The 17,772-nt window shown below is 37.3% G+C and overlaps 1 protein-coding gene across 8 annotated transcripts in view; it reads left to right on the top strand.

The window, feature by feature from the left end:
• Positions 1-17,772, top strand: part of Rapgef4 (Rap guanine nucleotide exchange factor (GEF) 4) — a 281,014-nt gene that overhangs the window by 169,734 nt on the left and 93,508 nt on the right. The gene's annotated exons all lie outside the window — the stretch shown is intronic.

Raw genomic sequence — 17,772 nt, 5'->3', positions numbered from 1 at the left:
CACAGCGTTGCAGAGCGCCACCGCTGAGTAAAGGAATTTGTAACATACATGCAAAAATAGGTCTGTCCTTCAACAAGATATTATTTTAAATGACAGAAACGGGTAATTACCTCCCACCCCCACCTCCACCCTCAGCCTAATATTTTGTTTGCTTCGTTTTTCTCCTTTTGGCGTCTGGTGTTTTCAGAAAAACACTTGGGCTCCCTCTGGTGGTCATTTCCGTGTTTCTGCATGTGAAACCTAAATGTTTCAGTTATATGGTACAAGATGTTTGAAAGAAAACAAATATGGTAAATGTTATTTTCTTTAGTAAGAGGCCTGAGACTTGGGAACGTTGAAATTAACCAAGATCTCCAATTCATTTGTCAATCCATCCGTTCATATGTGAACATGGACAAGGTTCCAGGCTACCACATTGATGTTTGACTTTCCCAAATATGAGGCAATCTGGACAGCTATACCATAGAACACTGAGCTCCAATCCTGTAAGTCAAATAAACATTCCCAATGAGTTTACTAATCTGTAAGTTTGTATAGAATGCTTATTCTATATTAGACCAAAGCTGGGCATTGGGAAATAATTTGTTGTTTACCATTTAAAAACATATGAACAAGCTCTTTAATCGACAGTGTTGTCACTCATTTTTATCCTTAAATCATATTACTATTCTCTTTCCCTTGTAGAGTTTGATCCTATTTTAGTGTATTTTTTTCTAGGCCAGATGATTTTTTATTGCATCATGTATTAATGTTAGTACAAAAGCTCAGCCACTGTTAACATTAACATAATGTTAGCTGAAAGCTCAGCTATGTTAACAAAGACCCTATCGTAACAGTGTCTTCAATGAAATAGATCTTCATTCGTGTTCACTGTCCAAATGTGAGCCGGCCAGGGCTCATAGAGTGGCTCCATGTTATAATGTGTTTTCGAAAAATTATTAGTGCATAATAATTATACAGAATAATGGATTTAAGTTTTATAGTGTATTTTTGTGATTGAAATTATCTGTAGATCACTGTTTTATACTTGACATGCTAAAATGTCTACATAAATGTAAATCTTAAAATTTCTGATAACTATATATCTTTATGACAGTTCTTGGTAGAGTTATGACCATAGTTATTTCCAACTATTCGTACTTTATAAATTGTTATAAGCCATGAAAGTAAGTTCTTATTGAAACTGCATTATTGAGAGACGTGATGGTCGCTTTTGGAGTAAGCATAGCTGTGTGAAATTGCGGTGTGAGAGCCAACCCATTCTTCTTCTTGGTTTTTGTATATGCAAGCCATGGGAAAACTCATTCACAAATAAGCAGATAGGAATATAAATAACTTTAAATAACAGCGTTACTAGGTTCTTTGCCTCCTAGGAGACTAGAGCGTTTCCTTGAGAGCTAGAAATGGGAAAGGCTTAGTCACTGTGGAGGGGCGGAACACCGCATTCAGCGTGGACTGGGAAGATAGAGTCTATAGGATTTTCTGATGGATGAAATATGAAGTGAAAGACACAGAGAGGCCTCAAGGACAACTTCAAGGTTTTGGTTTGAACACATGGAAGGATGTAGTTGCCATCAACTCAGCAAGGGCAGGCTGAGGTGAGCTTGGGTTTGGAGGCGTGGTCTGAAGGTCACTGTACTGGGCAATGCTCAGGAATGAGGTGTCATTAGACTTGTATTGCACCTACGTCCCATTGATGGCTAATGATAATAAACATCAGAGAGTGGTCATAAGAGAGATGTTGAAGACTGGTACCCAGTCATGTTTGCCTGGGGCATGAATGAAATTATATGTGTCCGAAAGAAATGAAATGAGACACAAATCAGCCAGAATTTTATTAAGTTTGTTCCATCCTTTGTTATCTTTTGTAGATTTTAAGAGAATTTATATTTGTAAATAACTGTGTGTAACTGCAGGTGTCACCTTTTGAATTACTGAAAGGTTGAGTTATGGAATATTTCAAGTACAAATAGTAAATGAGCTAGGCTATCAAAGCGTTACTTCATAGACATCCTCAGGGACCCAATTTAATGAATAGGTAGAAGGATATTATTTGTAACTTAGCCCACAAATTATTTCTATATGAATCGGTGATTTTAAATGGCTATGGCCTGCTTGAAACAATTTATTTTCTTAATTAGTTTAATCATTCTCTTTACAGTTTCTTACACTACTAAATGGGTTAATAACCACTTTTTTCTTGAATAAATTAAAATTTCTAGCCTGGTCACAGATTTCCAATTAATAAAGTTTGAAGGAGTTGAGGTAATGTTATAGTAGTAGGGGAAAAATGACCATATTTTATTTAATCTTTTTATCTTTTTTTTTTTTTTTTTTTTGGTACCAAGGATTGAACTCATGACCTTGTGCTTGCCAGGCAGGTGCTTATGCCACTGAGCTATATCCACAGCCCTTATATAATCCGTTTAAAATCAACTAAGATTTATAAAATGCCTACTATATGCCATGCAGGCTCTATACATTGGCTGTGGAGATACAAAGTCTAATAAAATAAATTCTTGACTTTAAAGAGCAAGTCACCTAATAGGAATGAGCAATGGGTGAATGGATAATTATATCATAGTGTAGTTCTGAGAGAAGTTAGAATTTAGTGCCAGAATACAAAACCATACATTGTAAGAGCCACATCCCTGACAACCTGAAAGCTTTCTGAGGAAATGGTGTTTTATTATTCACCTCCTAGCATTCTCCTTCTTCCAACATTCTCCTTTTCCCAACAATGCAGGGTTCCTACAGAGTAACTCCAAACTTTGAACTTATAGGTGGCAGAGATCTGTATCAAGCCACCTCAAAAGCAAAAAGGAGAAGTTGGGAACTCACACTCCCAATTCCTAAGACAAGCATATGTGGAGCCGTTCTTGGGCTCACAAACACTAAGGCCTCTGCTTCTCGATAAGCCTAAAACATGGCCACCAAACAGTTCCCCCTTCTTTCCCAGCAGCTACCAGAATAAAACCTTGGGAAAGGTCTCTAATTGGTCCACTGTGAGTCATGTGACACCCCCCCCCCACTAACTAAGCCAATATGGGTGGGATACTGCTATGGAGTATCTAAAGATGGGGAGGTCTAAAGATGGAGAGGTCTGTACCTGGGAGAAGGGGAAGGACAGAAATGGGCTGTGTTCTCTGAATGTGGTGCACATTTAGCTGACTATTAGAAACCAGCTCCCTTCATCCAATATACTCAGAACATCATAATGCAATCAATATCTCATTTTAGGTTTGTCTTCATCCCTTGCTTATGAAGAAATCGGACAGAAGCACTTAGGAGAATAATGTTGACATCACATTTTGCAATAGCTTTGATTGCAGTAGCTTTGTGCTTTAGAAATCCCATGCATTCCATACAATCAGAATCATAATTTCTTTTTCAGTGTCTTCTTAACATGTATGATGTGGAGATTAGCAAGATTTGATCTTGTTAAGTCTTTTGAGCTACTTGGATGTGGGTGCTGAAACAATGCCTGACAAGAGCAATCTCATTTTTCCTAGTGTTCTTTTTTATCTATTTGATTTTAAGTCCTTAAAAGTCTGTGAGCCAAATTTACATTCAAATGAGTCATTGAAGTTTATAGTGTGTGCCTAAAGGATGTGTGTCTGCCAAGAATCTAAAGTGAAAGCTAGCAAGACAGTGAGTTTTTAAATATACTTGTTATCTTTTCCTGATCATAAATATAATACTGCTTATGTTGAATATTTGGAAACATAAAAGTGTTTTTAAGTTTCCCATAAATGCCATCAACCAAAGCTCTGCATGTTTAAATGTTTAACATATGGAAATATATATATATATATACATACACACAAAATTTAGAATATACTATATGTAGTTTCATAGCATTTTTCTATTAGATTTTTAAAAGGCTTTTTAAAAAGTAGTTAATATTGTCTCAACCATATTGGAGGATGAATTTTTTCCACAGTAATGTTTTTAAAGTTAACTACCTGCATCTTGTCAATTTAGTTTTCACACCATGCTCTTCCCATTCCTGGAATTATTCTGGTTTTATCACTGCTGTCCTTCCTTCATTCTTGATATTTTAAGTTTCCTTCTGGCATCATTTCCCTTCTGTCTGAAGAACTTCCTCTAGGAATTCTGGTAGAGCAGGTGTGCTGGCTACAAATTCTCCTCAGCTTTCTTTCATCTGTGAATGTCTTCATCTTCATTTTGAAAGGATATTTTCACTGGGTAGGGAATTTGAGGTTGGCACATTTTTCCTTTCAGCCTTTAAAACAATGAACACATACTGAACATTATCACTAGCTAATTCCCAAGTTTATTCAGATTTCCTTCATTTTTACCTAATGTCCTTTTTCTCTTCTAAAGTGTCATCCGGGGGCTGGGGATTTAGCTCAGCGGCAAAAGCGCCTGCCTGGCAAGCGCAAGGTCGTGAGTTCAGTTCCCGGTACCGGAGAAAAACAAAAACAAAAACAAAAAAAACAAAAACAAAAACAAAAAACTAAAGTGTCATCCGAGGTATTATATTACATCAAATTGTCATGTCACCTTAGGTGGCTTTTTGGCTGTTACAGTTTCAGACTGTTTTGGATGATCTTTGAATTTTGAGGGATGCTGACCAGCTAGGTATTTTGTAGAACATCCCTCAGTTGGGTTTTTTTCTGATATTTTTATCAAAATCAAACTCAAATGATGGATTCTGGGTGGGGGAGCTCAGAGGTCCACCATTTTCATCACATCATATCAAGAATATATGCTGTCAGGATGACCTCACTGTTGATGGTGACCTTGATCATCGGGTGCCAGGCATCCGCACTGGAAAGTCACTCTCCTCGCCCCAGCTCTGCTCCAGCTCCTTGACAGCAGAATAGCTACAAAAATTAGCTCTCTGCCCAGGTCAGTGGTGGTGAACTGTGGTACATGAGCAGTGGCCCCGTTTGCTACCACTGAAAGCTCTAAAAGATTCACCATCCCTGACCTAGGACGTTTGTTTCTTCTCCCGTATTTCTTTCTTTATTAAATCATTTATTTATACCACTACTCATTCAAGGATATTTATTTTATACTTTGGGTTACAATCCAGTACTACCATATATATTTCATTGTTCAAACTGTTCTCGCATTGGCCACTGGGAGCTCTTTCATTTGGCCTCTGTGTTCTTTCAACATACCCCATCGTTGTAGTCCATGTTGTTTTTGAGCACTGCCTTACTTCTGGCTCTACTAAATGCTGGTATAGTCTCTGCCCTGGTCCTGTAGTGAGTCATTTTGCTGAAGTATCTTTATTTCCCTTTATTAAAGAATGATATTAGAAACCAAGATCTGGGTGCTGGGTGTGTTTGTTGCTACTGGGAGATCTACGCCCCTGCTGTTGACAGAGCAAAGAAATATATATGCACATATGAACCTGCTTGTGTGCATATACTTTAAATACAGTTGTGTGTCACTTAATAGGAGAGACATGTTCTGAGAAGTGTGTTGGTAGTTGTTTTCATCATTGAGTGAATGTCATAGATTGCACTTACCTGTGCAACTAGGTTTATACTCTTATGGGACCGCCATCGGATGTGGAGTCTGCTATTGACTACAATAGTGATATGTGGTACATGACTTCATTTTAGGTTACCCCATCTGAATCTATTTTTGCTAAGCACTGGTTCATACTGGCTCCTCTAACTCTAATTCACTACCATGTGGAACATTCTAGTCTTTCCTTCTTTTCTGTAACCTCTCACTCCAACAATGAGAAATTTACTCACACCATCGGTCGCTTCTTTGTCTAATTCTAGTATACATGTGTAGTGATTTCAGATTGTTTGCCTGTACCTCAGAAGCAAGCTTTACCAACTAAAATTCTTTGTCACAGTCTACATTTCATCCTCAGATCCCCTCAGAATCTGTGTGTGTGTGTGTGTGTGTGTGTGTGTGTGTGTGTGTGTGTGGCATGAAGTATAAGGTCTTTGTTTAGGTTATTTATTGTTGGTATACGGGCATCCAATTTTTGCAGCTTCGTTTGTTGACAAGACTGTCCTTTCTTTGTGGAATTGCCTTTGCTGCTTTGTAAGAAATCAGTTGACTATACTTATGTAGGCCTATTTCTGGGCTCCCTATTCTGTTCCATTGATCTGTATGTCTATTCTTTCAGCAGTATTTCACTGTCTTAATTGCTGCAGCTTTATTAAAGGCCTTGCAATTGGGTAATGTGAGTCCTCCAACTTCGTTGTTCTTCTCAATTGTGTTGGCTGTTCTAAGTCCTTTGCCTTTCCACAATTGTAGAATCAGTTTTCAATATGTACAGAACAGCTTGCTGGGATTTTAATGGGGATTCATTGGATCTACAGCTCAAGTAATATACTGGACCTCAAAAACTTTAAGCTAGTATAAATAGATCTCAATAACTCTGGGAATCAAATTAAAAGTTACTGTCTCCTTTTGACCTGAGGTCAAAATCAAAGGGTACATTCACATATTATGCCAAAGAAAACAGCATTTTTCTTCTCCTTTTTTCCAACTCACCTGTGTCTTTCATTGGTTTTTATGACTTCAACAACTCAGTTCAACCATACTGTATATCAGGTGCTGTGTTCAGCATAGAGGCAACGGGAGCAAGACCAGCGTGGTCCTCTTTCTGGGACCTTACAGCCCGGTAAGAAGCCACATATAAACAAAGAATCACAATGGCAGTATGTGTCACTAAGAGAAAGGCAGAATGCTCTAGACCAGCACTGTCCAGGAGAAATATAAGTTACATATGCAGCTAAAAATTGTCTAGCAACTACATTTAAAATAGTAAAAAAGCATGCAATTAAATGTACTATTTTACTTAACCTAGCGTATCCAAACTACCCCGATTTCATGAGGATAGTAAATGTAAAACATGATCACTGATAAATTCAGTTGTTTTTCTTGTGCCTCCTCTGCAAACACCGGCACGTATTGCGCATCTTAATTCAGACTCTGGACGGTCCAGGTCTCCGGGGTCACCTCCAGGCAGTGACCACTGAATTGCACAGTGCTATTCCGGAAGCTGAAGACTTGACATTTTGCTGAGGCTTGAAGGCTGAGGAAGTCGGGGAAAGGGAGGGGAATGTGTATTTCAGGCAGAGAGTACAGATTGGGCAAAATCTCCAAAGCAGCTGAGTTTCCTGCATATCTGAGGGACTGAGAACACTCAGCAATTGGAGCAAGGGCGAGAGTGGGGGCAGGTGAGCCAGAGAGGCAGGCAGGGCCTGAAATTAGGAAGAGCCTTTGAAACCGTGCGATGGAGTTTGGATTTGTTCTGGAAAGAATGAGCGGCCACTGAAAGATTTAAGCAGAAAATTGACATGAGCAGTTTGGCTCTTTTTAAAAATCACCCTTAGATCACAGGAAAAGTGGACAAGGGAATTTTCCTTAGAGAGGTAGCCTGTGTAGGGTAGTAGTTAACCGGGGAGTTTCTGTCCCAGAGCTGCCACGCATAGCCACATGATCGTTCACAAGGAATGTAACTCCTTTAGCCTCAATTTCCTCATCTGTGAAATGGGAATAGTAAGAGTCTTGTCATCAAAGAGTTGTTGTTGGTATTGAATGATTGGCATGAAGCATTAAGCACACCACATTTAAGAAATGTCTTTATCCTTGCCCAAGGCTGGAATAGCTCTTATAAGATGAATCTATAGGCCTTCCTCCTCCTCCTCTTCTTATTTTTCTTTCTTTTGAGCACCCTCTTCAGAAGAGCTAAGAATGGAATGACTTGTGAAGTTTTGAAATAAGAACTATTTAATTCAAGTATTAAATTAATGGACAGAATTTCCCACAAGAACGTGGCACCACCCCGTTCTCCTTCCCCATCCCTAGTGATGTGCCTTCAGCTTGCCAGTCTGCGTTCTTGACGGACCCTCCTTGTGCAAAAACGAATGAAGCCTTTCCACACTCCCAGTAATTCTTTCAGATTAAGTGGTAAGACAATATTGTATTAACAGTTCTGTCTTTATTTGGGGGAGATTTGCTTTCAAATGCAGCCTTTTAAAAATTTGAAGCTGTGCAGAGCAGAGATTTATAAGGTTTCTAGTGCCAGATTGAGGAAGAGACGTGAAAACAGGTCCGCACTGAGTCCTGTCATTTCCCTGCGCGGCCCCAGCGTGCCTTGTGGCACGGCGTCATGACTCCCTTTCTGCTCTGTATACGGCTGCAGAACCCAACCCTGCCAGAATCTGGAGTCTTGGGTAAGGGAAATGAATAGAACAATGGTCCTTAATGCTTTCTTGGAAAGTAGCCTGTTAGTCACAAATCTTACAGTGAGTTACCCGGTCTGGCTGGAAGCTCTCAAGGGGTTGGGGGAGCTTTGCTATCTACCGCCCAGCACTTCTCCTTTCCCCAAGAGGTGTGAGAATGTGAAGGACAGTCCGCATCTTACTTCCAAAGAATATCACGTCCATGGTTTAAGTTTCTGGTCAATAAGGGAACAGAATAACATACGATTCCTTCTCATTGTACTTGTAGATTTCTCGAGTATTTCTAAAGCCTTTCAAATTACTTCCCATAAAAAAACTGTGACCCTGATATAGAAATGCCAAGCTTTTAAAGTGTGTTTAAGCCTCCATCAACTTATTATTCCTCTAGCAATAGTGAGGCCTTAAAGTTCGGAGTTTTTTTTTCTTTTTCCATACACTTAAGGAAATTAGAAACAGGAAAGGAAGAAAAATAGGAGGGAAATAAAATTTCTAAGCTTCAATATATCACACTACTTGTTTTTTGCCTTTAAAAATACTAAGTTTGCATATCTAATTGAAACCGACATCTGCACTAGTACAATTTGATGATAAAAGAAAAAAAAAAGACCATGTTTAAGGATCCTGGTTTATGAGTCAGATCTGAAATGAATTCAGTGTTTTATTCTGGGTACTACTTTCCTGGCATAGGCTCATATTTTATATGGTGTGCTTTTAGGACTTTGATCATTTTTGTTTTGATTAGCTGTGTAAAGGCTTAAAAGGTTTCTTGAAAACATTGATTCATTTTTGCTATTCCAGGAATTTTGTATAAACGTACATCAAATATATTACTGCTCTCAGGTTCCCAAGTTCTTCAAGGTTATCTGAATCATTTGTTTGTATGTTCTTGCTTTGTGTAGGTTTAGCCTGCTAGATTGCTTCAGGCAGAAAAAAAATCTTTAAAAATTCCCAATCAATACAGATACATACACCTACATGCAGAGGACTGTATGAAAGTCAATTGAGTGCATTACTTTTAATTCAAAGAGTATGACAAAGGACTACTTTTTTTCCATGGTAATTATTTTACCTTTCCCAACTGAGAGTTGCTATGCTATTAAAATAATGGCTTAGGGCATTTTTGATAGCATGTATTTAAATGCTAGGAAGATGTATCAGTGTTGTCCTGTTAGAATTTTTTCCTAATTGATTAATTTGTTCCACATTAATATTTATTAGTCTTAATATGTAAGCCAGTGCTATCTTCAAAAGGCCAAAGACAGAATACTTTTCCAAGAGTTTATCAAGAAAAAAATATCCCATTCAAAGACATTTTCAACAAAAGCTTCCCAATTTGTATGTTTGTAGAACTTTACTCTGTGACATAGGTATTCTACTTTTAGAAATGAATTCTGAGATGATAACCCCAAATATGAGAGGGAGAGGGAAACTTTTGGCCTAGGCTCAGAGCATATTTATATGAATAAATTGTTTTAAACAACTTAAAAATACAGTGATAAGAGAACTGTTAAATTATGGGAATTTTTAACTTGATGGTTACAGAGAACTTACAGTGATATGTGAAACTGCTTATGATTTAGTGTTATATAAAAAGAAAAATGCAAAATAATTACATCATTTAAAAATAAAACAGAACTGTACTTAAATAAGGATTAATATTTATATTCCAAAATATTAATCCTACTTTGTTTTAATTAATCATACTCAAAAGATTTTTGAGTTGTGAGTAAATTTTTTATACTTTCCAACGAGCATGCATTATTTTCTAATAACAAAAGGTAAAAACCAGTAGCTAAGAACGTGCTTACTACCACTGGTGATAGACTTTCCACCGTCCATTTGCAAACATGGTGAATCTACCATGTCTTCACCCAAGTGTCCTCCTGCACTTCCTTCTGCCTCCTTCCTCACCAGCTGCATGCTGCAACCAGAGTAGGGGACGTCTTGCCTTCTCTAGGAAGGCTTGCTCGTGCTACACTGGACAACTGTTGCCTTCCCCTTCTGCTTCCCCCAGCAAAACCTGCCTTCTTCAAATACTTTTGTGTACAGAGTAGGGTTCAGCTAGATGTGATTTGCAGGTGTCTGTGCCACCAGTGAAACCCGAGCCTCCCTCTAACCCTGTGAAGCCACGTTGTGTTTTCTTGGTGCTGATACTGACTGTGACAAGTGGGCAATGACTGCCTATACGCGTAAGCATTTTCTGACTGTTCTTTACCATACTTTAAAAACCACACTGTAATAGATTAGTGTCCCAACCATGTAATATTAAACATGTGCCATTTTTTTGCAAATATAATACATTTCCTAAAAGTATTTGTGAGAATTTCTGAGACTTATGACAGATTCAACTTCTACATTCAGAAGCCTCTAGTTGGCTACAGACAACTACTTGGAACTATCTCAAGAGTCAAATCATTGCCACGTGGTACTGTGGGACCTGCCTATAATCCCAGCACTCTGAGAGGGTAAGGAAGGAGGATCACAAGTTCAGACCCAGCCTTCACAACTTAGCAAGACCCTGTCTCAAAATAAAATTTAAAAAAATTTAAATTAAAAAATTTAAACCTGGGGAGGTAGCCCAACATGAAGATCTTTTTTTTTTTTTTTTTTTGGTTTTTCTCTGGTACCGGGAACCAAACTCATGACCTTGCACTTGCCAGGCAGACGCTTTGGCGCTGAGCTAAACCCCCAGCCCCCAACATGAAGATCTTGAGTTCAATCCCCAGTACTGCCAAATAAATAAATAAATAAATAAAAGATCAAGTCATTGGGTGGTATGGTTTAGACCCAAAATGTCCCCCAAGTGTTGTTGTTCAGGGCTTTTGCAAGATGATCAGATCATGGGGTTGCTTTACTCATCAGTAGATTAATCCTGTGAAGAGTTCAAAGATGAATGTGCTTTCAGGAGGTTGGGCCTGGTTGGAGGAGGCAGGTCACTGGGATGTGACCTGGAAGGTTCTTGTCCTCATCTCTTCTTTTCTCCCTTCATTTCCTGGCTACTGTGGGGTAAGCAGCTTTCCTCTGCCATGCCCTCCTAACATGCTCTTCCAACCATGAAGCCAGCAAAAATAAACCCCTCCTTTTGTAATTTGCAAGTGTTGGGCATTTTATTTCAGCAATGGGAAAGTGACTAATAAACAAAAATGGTACCAGGAATGGAGTTTTTGCTGTGAGTAAACCTAACCATATAGTTCAGAAGACTTTGAAACTGGTTTGTGGAGTTTGGAAAAGTTTGGAAATTAAGGCTAAAGAAGCTGTAGAATGTTGTAAGCAAAGCTTGATGGGCAGTTGTGGTTACAGCTCAGAAGATCACAATGCTGGTAGGAGTGCAGACAGTAAAGGCCAGGCTAATCAGTTTTATTGGAAATTGGACTAGAGGCCTGCATGTTACATTATGGCAGAATTTGTTTATACCCATGTCTTAAGACTTTGTGTGAGGCTGAATTTAAAGGTGGCAAACTAATTGGTCTGGTAGGAGAAATTTCAAGACAGCCCAAAAGTCCACGCTGTGGCATGGTACTGCTGGCTGTGTTTAGCCCACTCTGTAGTGAGAAGCAAAAAGCAGAGCCAAAAGATGTGAAAAATTTGCAGGTTCAGGAAGAAAGCCCATGTAAAGTTGGGGCCAAGGAGAAGATGGTTACTCAAAAGATCAGCATTAAAAAGAAACCAAGTACTTTGCATGAAAGTAATAGGAAAGATGCCTTGAGGGCATCTCAGGAAATGGCCAGACCCCACCCATGCAAGGGATTTTTTTTTATTAACATATTAATTGCACATATTGATAAGGTTCACTGTCATATTTTTATACATGTATTGATCATCTCCGTTCACCCTTCTACCCCTTCTTCTATCACCTTTCCAACTCTTCTAAAGTATCTTTTAATTTCTTTCTCTCCCCTTTCCCCTTATCCTTTCCCACATGCTATTCCACTTCTTACTTGGACAAGGTTGATTTATTGGTTTCCATGAATGAGTGTGAACATGTTGTGTTTGTTTTTGTGTTCTGGCTTGTTTCCTGAGAAATATTCCATTGTATAAGTATACCCTATTTTTTTTTACTCATCCTCTGAAGAGCATCAGGGTTGGCTCTGTATTTTGGCTATGTGTTAATAGTGCTGCAATAAACATGGGAATGAAAATACCTTGTTGGTATAAAGATTTCATGTCCTTTGGCTGGATCACATAACACTTCTATTTTTACTTTTTTGAGGAATCTCCATATAGTTCCCCATAATGGCTGTACTAGTTTACATTTCATTGGGCTTTGTAAGTGTTAAATCTGAGAAGACAGTGAATGCGTTGTATTTGCCATGAAATATAAGAATAAATAAAAATACATTAATATTTTGTTTGCTAGGAAAAAAGTATGCTTTGCAGGTATAGCTAGTATTTAAAATCACATAACTAAAAAGCAATTATATGCTGACTTTAATACTCTTTTTAATTTTTCATGTGTTTATGTACTCTTAAGGGTGTTGTTAATGTCTTCAGCAGGAGATACTTGAGATTTGCAATCAGTATTCCTAAATTTTCCCAGAATCATGAAATGAATGAACATTTCTGAAAATGCTGTGTGCTTGGCTAGGGTCACTGTCTAGCCAAGGGTCCTCCTCTGGAAGCCCCCCCTCTGTAGAGGTTGGTCATGGTGACACTTTTGCTGGGGGCTTTTCATATACACAAGCATATGTGTTTCCTTTTTTTCCCCCTTCAAGTCACTCTTACTGGAAAATCGAGTCACAGATTGATGCACCTCAAGCTGTCTGTCAGGATCACATATGCCTAGGTGCCACTCCGTGTGAAATTTCAAAATCCCAGGATCTTCTTTATTTTTGTGTATACCTTATCTGTATAATGGGGGATTAATTGATACTTTCTTTAAAAGTTTTTAATGAGGAGATGAAGTTAATTTCTTGTTCAGGCTTTTTCATTTAGCTTTTATTGAAGCATAAAATGTACATATAAAAAAGTACACACTTAATTTAGGTTGGTATGTTCTCACAAACACACTCCTGTAAACAGCATTCAGATCAAGAAATGCAACTTCATCATCACTCCCAAAATCCTGCCTTGGGTTTCCTTCTAGCCAACCCCTATCCTCTTGCCTTCTAAGAGAATAGTAATTTGTACCAATGAGAAACATCTGGCATACATCTTTTGTATCAGTCTTTAACATCATGTTTGTGAGATTTATCCTGAGTTGTGTGCAAAGTACCTTGCTTTTTCATTCCATTGCGGGAATATACATTTATTGTCCATTGTGTTGGTGGGGGACCGTTATGAATAACACTCCTGAATGTCTTAGTACATGTCTTTTGTGAATGTAGCTACACATTTTTGTTGGGCTTTTATGTGGTAATGGATTCTGGAGTATTAGGAATACATGTGTTCATGTTTAAGATCTGTGTTTGGACTTCCAGAAGTCTGTGAATCCCTTAAATTATAAATAGAATTTTGGATATATGTATATGTGCATCTTGAAGTTTATCACTTTTATGAAGTTGTTAAAAATGTCCAAACACAAAAGCATGCAAAAATACTTATTAAAACAGTGAAAACATAAAATCTGTCTTATGTCTGTCAAGAGGAAGTCAAGAGATGGAGAAGAATGGTTTTTAGGTCTCTGTGACACTCCGTTTTCTAAAACTTCCTCCATGTAAACAAAACACAAAGTCTCTACTTTAAATCAGTGTTTCTTCTTTCTAACTCAAAATACCTTACTCTAAGTTTGAATTGGAGAGAAATGTTATTCCTAAGAAGAAAATGTAAGTAAAATAGTCCATAAATTAACTGCCAGCATCCAATATACTTAGGCTTTCCATATCTAACCATGAAGAGCAAAACTGGAATTTCAGACATGAAAAGAGGAAAAATTCTTTGCCTTCTTTTCATACGTCTGCCAGGTCAAAGCTCCTCAGGTGTTTCTCTGCATTATTAGTCAAATAGATATGAAATGAATAACCTGTAGGCACTAAACACTCCAGGGATTCTGACATAACAAAGACACAACTTTTTATTTTACAGGGTTCATGTAGTACTTAGAGAACAGACACATAAATAACTATGGTACAAAGAGTGAAATATGTGCAGGACTGGAGATTAAGAAATGCACAAGGACCCTCAGGGAAAATTCAGGACTTGACTGATGTCCAGAGGAAATATATTCCTTAGGTCTCTTAGAATCAAGAAATCCAGAAATACCCTTACATGACCATTAGTTTCCCCAGTGGTTCTTCCATTTGTTTCATCTAAGACATTGATTATGAATCTTCAAAGCACCAAGGATGAGCATAACCACCTGTAGTCTGCTGATTTGCTGTGTTTCTATTGCTTGTCGTATTGTTCCAGCGTGGGTCTCTAAGTAGGCCAATCTTATTTTCAATCAACTTGCAACACAAAGCTAGGATTATAACCTGAATTAAGAAATCAACTTAGCATGTCACTGGCAACGTTCTCAAGTGTGCATGAAGGTACATGATATTTACCCACAGATTAAGTCAAATTACATTATATAATGTGATATGTCACGATGTATTATATCTATATATTTATATAAACATTATGTGTTGCCATGTTATATAATTTTAAGAACTAATCATTACCCAATGGATTTGTGAAAATACTTACAACGTTTTATGAGAATTTTGCCTTTCATTTAAGGTAGCTAAAATAGCTCTATTCTTGATTATATATTATATAAATATGTATGTTTATAGTATTTGTAAATCTGTTCTCTACACTTCTCGTTGTCCAGGTTAGTAACTATTTCTCCTGTTCTGTAGTGAAGAGAGGAGAGAATGTTTCTTTTATTGAGGCTTTTCACACTTTAGAAGTATTCCCTGAATACAAGTAAAGCACATACAGGTGAACCAAATTCTGCAAATCTTTTCAAAATCTGCTTTTTTCTATGAAGCTTGCTGAGGCTCAGTGGCAGAGGCTGTGAGACTTGGCCGAGGTAATCTGTAGTGTGTTTGGGACTTGCTGCTGTGTGACCCCTCACGCTGTCTCAGTGGTTCTTCCAGAAATTTTAAGATTTGTATTATGCGGGAGGTAAATTTCTATTCTGCTTTAACTAGTTATAATAAAGTTATGAACTGTTATACTCTGCAAATATTGAAATTACTTTATGCCATTGAAATTTAGATTCATGCTCTAAACACTTTCAGACGCTAATTTCATAAAAACAGAATGTCATTATTTTTACCTTATTCCCTTTACACAGTAATATAAGGATTATGCTGTGTTTCATCTATTCTTGGAAACCCTATTAAATATTTATATAATGAATTTGGTTGAGATGAGTTATTGTAATTTAGAAATTTTGAAGTGTGTTACTTGTGAATATTCCTACAGGACAAATGTATTAAATTTTCTTGAATACATTGCAAGCCTTTGATTTTCATGTGAGGTGCTTGAGTATTCAGAAAAAACAAGATAAAACAAAATGGCCAGGAAGTTATCCCTTGAACTAAAAAACATATTGGTTTATTTGGGTAAAATAAATATTTGGAGAATGACTTCATGATTATATCAACTGGACCTGGTCTTCAGGACACACTGGCATTTTAAAGAAGAATCATGACATATGGATCCACAGGGTGCTACCGGTACTCGCCAAAGTCTCTGATGCTCAGATGGTGATTCACGCTCCCCCAGCACCATCCATGCCTTCAGGCAGAAAGGGAGACTCTCAGGTCACAGCCCAGGCCAGTGGCCCCACAGTCTGCATTTTCATGCAATACCCATGCTATTCATACAGACACTCAAATTCCTAAAACATAGATTTTATGCATTATTTTATCAGATAAATAACCTAATTCATTAAAAAGCAATCTGAGGAAAAGAGGAATCACTTAATAGTCCTCTCTTTTCAGTAAATTTTATTTCCATTGTAAATTATTAGGATAATTTCAAAGTCTATGGAGAAAAATATCCAAATATTTTTTGCCACCGCAAACCCCTCCATTGTTTCCAGATGCCCACATCTTCCATTCCCTTCTCTTCTCATAACTTGTCATGCTCTATTTAAGTTGTTTATTCACATATATATATAATAAATCACATGTGTATCTACACATATGTAGAGTTTTTATATAAATGAAATAATAATTTGCTATGACTTGCTTTTTAATTTAATTCTTAGGTATCTTTACATATTAGTTAATATAGTACAGGGATATCTCATATTTTATGGGTGCAGAGTACCATGCCTATGGGCGTGAATAAGTCTAGGTTCAACCTCCTTTGGAAGAACATAATGTCCACTTGTTTCTTTGTATCCTCAGTAATAGATGCTTGATACCTAAATGCATTCATTCATAAGAGTTGCAAAATAGTGGTGATTTAAGGTGATCATTTCCTTTATGTATGTTTGCTGGAATAATTTTATAAGGAGATCACTACCCTCATTTATTATCTAGTTATCTAGTGGTACAGTTTGTATAGAAAAGGCAGGATGAGTGCTTTATTCTTTCTTTATATTTACTCAGTTTATAAAATGATGAATTGATTCCATGTAATTACGAGAAGGTAACCAATTAGTTTTTTCCCCAAATATCATTATAAACTCATGAATTTAAATATGTTTGATGGGCTTCAGTTTATTGTAATTATTATACTTGTTGATGTTCAAATTGTTCTGCATCCTTTAACAAAACCCTTCGTATTTTTTCACAGCTTTCTTGTTATCTTGTATAACAAGATAGCATCATCTTCTCTTACACATTTTATACCACTGCAATCAGTCTTTTCTCCCAAGAAGATTTCTTTCCATGAGAATGGAATTCAAAGCTCAAGATATTCATTGCTACTGGTTTGATCAGTATTTTGAAAGATACATATCTTTTTCCCTATGGTAAGAATCCTGAGTTTTCAAGGGCACAAAGAATAATAGAACATTACACAATTTTCTCGGGCTTTATCTGTCATTATACGTGTTCTATAGTGACATGCCATGCAGCTACTAAAAAGCACACATAAGTGATACAAAAAAAGAGATGAAATAGCTCTTTACATTCTAATGTGAAAAGATCTCTAAGATACATTGTTAAAGGAAAAAAAAACAAGATTCAGGCCAGCGTATACTGTTTGTGTGTGAGAGAAGTAGGGGACATAATATATATTTATATTGACTTCCGTATGCCAATTATTTTACCACTATAGCAGCTGAGCATTCTCTGAAATGTGTTACCCAAACCATTTGTCTGCCTTTGGAACATACTCAGCAGCAGCAGGCTGGCTTCCTGGCTTTAGAAAAACCAGAGCTTCAACGATTGGCTTTATACGTTTGCTTTATTTTAAAATAAATACTGAATACATGTTAAAACTTTCAGAATCTACCATGCTCAGATTTAAATTAGACAGTATAAAGGGAAGTGTCATGGTGTTCTAGCCTTACTGTTAGTAAGCACCAACCCATGAACCTGCCAAAGAGTGGACTCTGTCTTAAATCTTAGATTCTGTTTATTAGATTTATTTCCCAAAAGCAGTCGACACACTGCTCCCAGGTTTGGGCTTTGCTATTGGAATTTCTTATAATGGAAGTGAGAGTAAATGATGAGGACCAGGCTTAGATTTGTAAAAA

This window comes from Chinchilla lanigera, unplaced genomic scaffold, assembly GCF_000276665.1.
Source record: "Chinchilla lanigera isolate Chin_1 unplaced genomic scaffold, ChiLan1.0 scaffold00048, whole genome shotgun sequence".
NCBI lineage: Eukaryota > Metazoa > Chordata > Mammalia > Rodentia > Chinchillidae > Chinchilla > Chinchilla lanigera.
The sequence above is the reverse complement of the archived record's forward strand: the minus strand, read 5'-3'. Positions and strand labels throughout refer to the sequence as shown.